This window comes from Echinops telfairi, unplaced genomic scaffold (genome assembly GCF_000313985.2).
Source record: "Echinops telfairi isolate 266 unplaced genomic scaffold, ASM31398v2 ScPeMD7_7436;HRSCAF=8474, whole genome shotgun sequence".
In the NCBI taxonomy this organism is placed as follows: domain Eukaryota; kingdom Metazoa; phylum Chordata; class Mammalia; order Afrosoricida; family Tenrecidae; genus Echinops; species Echinops telfairi.
Window position 1 is genome coordinate 42636 of NW_022111336.1, and position 6869 is coordinate 49504.

General features: G+C 38.6%; 1 non-coding gene across 1 annotated transcript; it reads right to left on the bottom strand.

The window, feature by feature from the left end:
* Positions 1-4330: 4330 nt before the first annotated feature.
* On the bottom strand, positions 4331-4464 carry LOC115872676. Its single transcript, XR_004047999.1, has one exon. It is a non-coding gene; the product is annotated as a small nucleolar RNA SNORA29 (small nucleolar RNA).
* Positions 4465-6869: the final 2405 nt, after the last annotated feature.

Here is a 6869-nt window from a genome sequence, read left to right on the forward strand (position 1 = left end):
AATTCCTAAAACCCAAATGAAGGCTGAATATGATAGTGGGACAAGAGGAAAGTAAAAAGAAATAGAGGAAAGAACTAGGAGGCAAAGGGCATGTATAGAGATCTAAATACAGGCATATACATATGTAAATATATTTATATACAAAGAGGGAGAAATAGATCTATGTACATATGTTTAGCATTAAGGAAATAGATGGACAGTGGGCCTCTACTCAAGTACTCCCTCAACACAAGAACACTTTGATCTAATAATTCGGCAGTCTGAGATGTTCACCTTCCCAACATGATTGCTGAAGACAAAGTGGGTGCATAAGCAAATGTGGTGTAGCAAGCTGATGGTGCCCAGCTATCAAAAGATATAGCATCTGGGCTCTTAACGGCTTGAAGATAAATAGGTGGCCTTCTAGCTGAGAAGCAACGAAGCCCACATGGAAGAAGCACACCAGCCTGTGTGATCACGAGGTGTCGATAGGATCTGGGATCATGTATCAGGCATCAAAGAACAAAAAAATCAAATCATTGTGAGTGAGGGGGAGTGCGGAGTGGGGACCCAAAGTCCATCTGTAGGCAGTTGGACATCCCCTTACAGTAGGGTCCTGGGGAAGAGACGAGCCAGTCAGGGTGCAGTGTAGCAAAGATGAAACATACACGTTTCCTCTAGTTTTTAAATGCTTCCTCTCCCCACCCCTCCACTGTCATGATCCCAATTCTGCCGTACAAATCTGGCTGGACTGGAGGATGTACACTAATACAGATATGAACTGGAAACACAGGGTATCCAGGACAGATGAACCCCTCAGGACTAGTGGTGATAGAGGTGATACCGGGAGGGTGGAGGGAAGGTGAGGGATAAAGGGGGAACAGATTACAAGGAACTACATATAACCTCCTTTCTGGGGGACGGACAATGGAGAAGTGGGTGAAGGGAAACGTCGAAAGTTGTAAGATATAACAAAATAATAATAATTTATAAATTGTCAAAGGTTCATGAGGGAGGGGAAAAATGAGAAGCAGATAATAGGGGCTCAAGTAGAAAGCAAGTGTTTTGAGAATAATGGGGGAAACAAATGTACAAGAGTGCTTGACACAATGGATGTATGTGTGGATTGTGATAAGAGTTGTATGAGACCCAATAAAATGACTTAATTTAAAAATATATAAAGTGATATGCTTTGCTATAGTTCATAAGAATTCTATAGTCCATCAACATTATTTTAAAATTGAAGGTGAATTACAAAAGAAAAAATTAAACATTAGGATCAGACCAAGATTTATTAGTTTTATAATAAGTGTTCTCATAATTAAAAAGGAAGAAAATTTTACTCTTAGAACTATTTTAAAGAACTATGAATAAGTAATTCAAAAATAAAATTCAGGTGGCAATAAGTAGAAATAGCCTTACGTTTATAAGTTATCAAATTAATTTCAATTGAATCAACAAGATCATTGATTTATCTGCCCTATGATCCAGTTTGTTATGCATAAGGTTTTCAGCGGCTACTTCCTCTGAAGGGGCCAGCCACTTCCTTCTTAGTCTGGCAGCTCTGGTGAAACCTGTTCACTCTGGGTGACTGCTGACATTTGAAATAGCAGTCATATCGCTTCCAGAGTCACACACAACACAGAAGCCACCACAGTATGAACAACTGACAGACAAATGAAGAACCAAATCCTCACAACTGGACTAGCATGTATCATCATGATAAATGGAAAGACTGAAGTTGAAGCATTTTGTATTTTTTGGATCTACAATAAATGCTCATGGAAGCAGCAGTCAAGAGATCAAACAACACGTTGCGTTGGGAAAATGTGCTGCACAAGATCTCTTTTAGAGTATTGAAAAGCAAAGAGGTGACCTTGAGGACCCAGGTGCACTTAATCCATACCATGGTATTTTTTAGTGGCATCATATGCATGTGAAAGTTGCACACCAAATAAGTTAGAATGAAGAAGAATCAATGCATTTGAATGTGGTGCTGGCGCAGAACATTGAAAGTACCATGGATTGCCAAAAGGACAAACTGGCTTGTCTTGGTAGACAAGTGGCCAGAGTACAAGGATGGCAAGACTTGATCATATATACTCTGGAAATTTTGTCAGGAGGCCAGTCACTGGAGAAGGACATCATGCTTGTTAAGGTGGAGGGGCAGTGAAAAAGAGGAAGGCCTTCAAGGAGATGGATTGATAGACACTGTGGCTGCAACAATAGGCTCAAGCATGGGAACAACTGTGAGGATATTGATGTGTGTGGTAGGTGTACGATTTCATGTCCACTTGATGAAAGAATGAAGGGGGTGGGATCTAGCCTGTCAATCAGATCATAGTCTGATGATCCTTCCTTATGTACATGGCCTTCTCAAGAGGATTCTGGCAACTTCTTTTTGATTGTGCCATCAGAAGAGATGGGCTACTCTCTCTCTCTCTGTCTCTCTCTCTCTCTGTTTCACCTTCTTGTTTACAAGCCATAAGCCATGCTGATGGCAGCAGAGGCCTGGAGATGTTTCCATCTTTATTGGATCCACAAGACTTTCAACTCACCAACCTGTGCTCTATCTGCATGTGGCATCATTGCATGTGTTGCATGAGTCTGAAGAGGAATACGTGTGTCATATGACACAAATAGGGTGACATATGCAGAAGAAACTATTCTCTTGGACTCTTCTCAAAAGAGAGTTATAGATCTATAGGATACCTAGAATCATTGTTCTACTATGAAATTGCATATTCTATAATCTAGATTATTTTATTCTTATTGCTAATTTCTTATGTGAACCATGGTCATTATCTGCCTACAAAGGAAAAATCAATGAAGGTATGTTTGACTTTATATTTTAAATCACTGGTCCAGTCTCCTGCCCAAAGGCTATTCTTATATTCTGCCAGTGATTGTGTGTAAAGTTATGCTGCTTTAAAAACATTCACTCTGTTTCATGCATCATTCCGTCAGCCACTCTCATTCTTCTTTCTATCATGATTCCTGTAATAACCTTGTAATTATTGCTTTGTAATGTCAGCAGCTTCTAAATCCTAAAACACACCCTTTATCCACTTATATCATGTTTCATTTCACCTTTCTCTGAGAAGGCATTTTGAAATGGCAGCTAAGTAATTACTCAGATTGTATGTTGAATCTTGTAGAACTCAATTTTGAAGCCATCTGATCTAATAGTACTTTGCCTTTTCAAAATGTGGTGGTACTTTCCTGTGTTAAATCTTTTCTTCATTCTTGGATCAGAATTGTGGTATTTCTCACTTGCTCCTTTCCTGGATTTGGAGAATTCGCTAAATAAACATTCCCTTATCTGCAGGGATATTGTTTAATATCTTGCTTAATGTCATCCCCATCCATCTATTTTCATTTTTAAGCCTGCTACATGGTTCATTTGCTTCCTGCCCTAGAAAACCAAACATAATGTTTGTTTCTTTTTTTTTCTTTACCTCTCTTATTTGACCTTTTTATTCTATCATTGGCTTGATCCTGTTCTCTACAGACTTTCCATAATCTAAGTCATATCCATTAGTAGTCACTCTAGAAAAAACATTGTTCCAGACACACTGGGGAATACAGTTCCAGTGTCTTCCCATTAGTGGAGTAAAGGAATGTGTACAACTATAATATGGGAGGAGAAAGAAAAATCAATAAATATAATGACTTACAGGAAATATCTTGAACCTGTTCAAGAATTAGTGAAGAAAGCAGCAAATAAGGGATCTGAGAGATATAGAAAAGGTTTGGAAGGGATATTATGTTTTTAGTTTCTATCTCATGCACATAATGAGCTAAAAGCTAAGCTCACAACCACTGAGTTTATGTCAACTCTTAGCGACCCTACAGGGCATAGGGTAGAACTACACTTGTGAGTTTCAGAGACTGTAACTCTTTAAGGGTGGAGAAAACCCCGTCTTTCTCCCTGCACATAATACGATAGGTGTTAAAGAAAGAATTTCAATTGAAATTCATTGAACCAAGAAATGTAATATCAAGATATCAGTGAAGGTGTCTGTTAAAAAATTGGTCAGGATAAAATGAATCCAAGTCAAATGCAGCAGGCAAATTCTAAGAAAAACTCTTAAGAGAATCCATTAAGAAGACATTATAGGTATGTCTATTCAGTAGAAAGCAGAGATACAAATGTCATATTGCAAGTCGAATACGATGATTGTTATCCAAGCATATGAACATTTTGATAGTGGAAAGAGACAAGAAATCACCGAGAGAGGGCATGAAATTGGCACAAAATGTCCTAAAAATGATGACTAGAAGAGGAGCCAGCACCTGTAAGACTATTAGACATCTCAAAATATGTAAGGTACTTTTCTTCCCCCCCCCTCATTTTCTGTACAGCCACTTCATATAGGAGAACACAATAAACCTCCCTCTTCAGATCATGGCAAAAATCACTCTATCCCATAAGCCTAGCCACTACAATTTATTATTGAGTTGAAGTGGTAGTCAAATGGGAAAGGTACTTTTCTTTTTGACACTATGATGTCCTTCTAATTGTTGAAGGTGGAAAAAACTGCCATTGGTTTATTGTTTTGCCACTTTCCATCCCTTTGTGTGAAAGAGAAACTTTCCCTGTTCTCATTGATCTTCCCTCTCCAATATTTCCAGTGGAATCTTCTGAGTTACTCACAAAGGATCTATAAGTATACTGTTGCCTGTGATTCATTCAAGGCGTTCATCAAATGATAGGAGGAAAAGAAATTGTTGAAGGCAATGACCCTATGCAAATGGTTATATGAGTAACATAGTCTAAGTACAAAACTCTCAGCAAGGTAGAAAGATGAGTCATTGTCTATACTCTTTTCTCTCCAGAATAAGTATCAAAGTGATTTACAAAGCCAGCCATGAGTCAGCCAAGCACCGAACTTTGTACCATGCTTGACAGGTTTCATTGGCATATATTGCTTCCTTGATGAATAGCCCTTGAATGGCACCATGTTTCCAACAACTGCCATGGTACTTAAAGACACATGCACTTTTTTAGGTGGCTGTTGAGAGTATCACTAACAGGGAGCAATTTGTGAAGTTAGTCATATATGCAGTTCATGAAGGATGCTACAATATGTCCTTACACTGTATTTTTCCTGAAAATAAGTTTTTTGTGTGAATATTAGCTTAATCCACAAAACACTTTCCCAGCAACACACAGGAAATAGCAAATATATTTGCAAGGCTCAGTTTGCTCTACAGAAGTCTGAGAATCAATATATGTAAGTGGGGCTTATATGTCCCAATGGAGTTATAGATTACTACAATGTGTACTTGCACTTTATTGTACAGAAGACTGGCTACTTCTCAGTAACACAAAAGAAACTATATATATATATAAGCTTTATCTCCCCATTTAGAAGTCCAAAGAGTTTCACAAAATCTTACCTCCAGGATATCACCTCATACAACTACCTCACACCACAGTTATACTACACAGATGAACATCCTTTTACTTTATGAAGTTATGTATGTTCCTGCCTGAGGTCATTGTGCACTATAAGTGGCATATCAGACTCCCAAGAAACATGAGAGGAAAAAAGAAAGTGGATTGATAGGTCCCATGGGCTATGAAAAGATCAAAGTACATTTTAAGGTTTCCTCATGACCTAGAACGCCTTCTCAGCCTATTTTAATCACTGGCTTTTAAAAAACAATTTCATAAATACCCCAGCATCTTTCTTGTCTACAGTCTTTGTTCTGTTTTTCTCTTGGCATCTAACCCTCATCCTTTCAATTCAAATGGTCATACTGCTTTTTAGGAAAACTTTTTCTTGATCATGCAAAACAATATGATATCACCTCGTTTTGATATCTTATCTTGCCTGCTACTTTCCTCTACAATAATGTGTGTATTTTGGAGTGATCATTGCTTCCAGCCCTGTCTTCCTTGTGAGTCTAAAGCTCCTTGAAGGCAGGGACCATGGCCTACTCAGTACTCAGCTGCCTTCTTAATAGGTGGTAGCTTGTCTGAAACAGACTTAGTGTCCAGTAAATATATGTGTAATTAGTGAATGAATCTCATTCAGCGCTCACTGCTAGCGAGTTCATTCTGACTCACAGTGACTCTATAAGACAGAATAGAACTGGCCCTGTGGGTTTCTGAAGCTGTAAATCTTTACTGGCACAGAAAACCTCATCTTTCGCCTGTGAGGCAGGGGGTGGGTACTAACTCCTGACCTTGTGTTTAGTGGCCCAATGTATAACCCACTACACCAAAACGGCTCCTTATAAGTTAATCTAATTGATATATAAATCTAGTTGCTATGAAAGAGTACATGTATTTAATATCAGTCAGATAGATGAATCTAGTAGATATAAACAAAATTAGTGCTTAGGTTAAATACAATTAAATCATATATTATCAGTGCTGATGGAATTCTGGAAAAGAAGTGTTAGTAATATATGAGGAGAAAAGAAAGGAGAGATTGCTATGTAGTTGTCATTCATTATCCATTCCCTTCTGCATACACCTTCCATTTATCACAATGTAGAAAGCTAAAAAGTGCACCCTCAGAATTCCTTCAAATGATGCCTCTGAATGGTAATTAGGTTCTGCCAATGAGTCTAATCTGAGCGTCACGTGGCTTGAAGACCACCTCCCCGCTGTGGTGGCTGTGCTGCTAGCAAAAGAGTCATAAAGTTGTATGCATCTCTGGGGTCTGATTCAGGGTTCCAGGGATAAGTCATTAACTCAGGAGTATGAGAGGCAGATGTTACACTGCAGGGATAATACCAGCAGCATCTTCCTCATTTTAGAGTCTTAGCTGTAGAGAGTTCCATAGCAATCTGCTGGCTTACACTCCTCCACTTTGAAACACCCATGTCCGTACATTGAATCCCTTTCTGCTTAAAATACTTAGAACTGCCCAGTT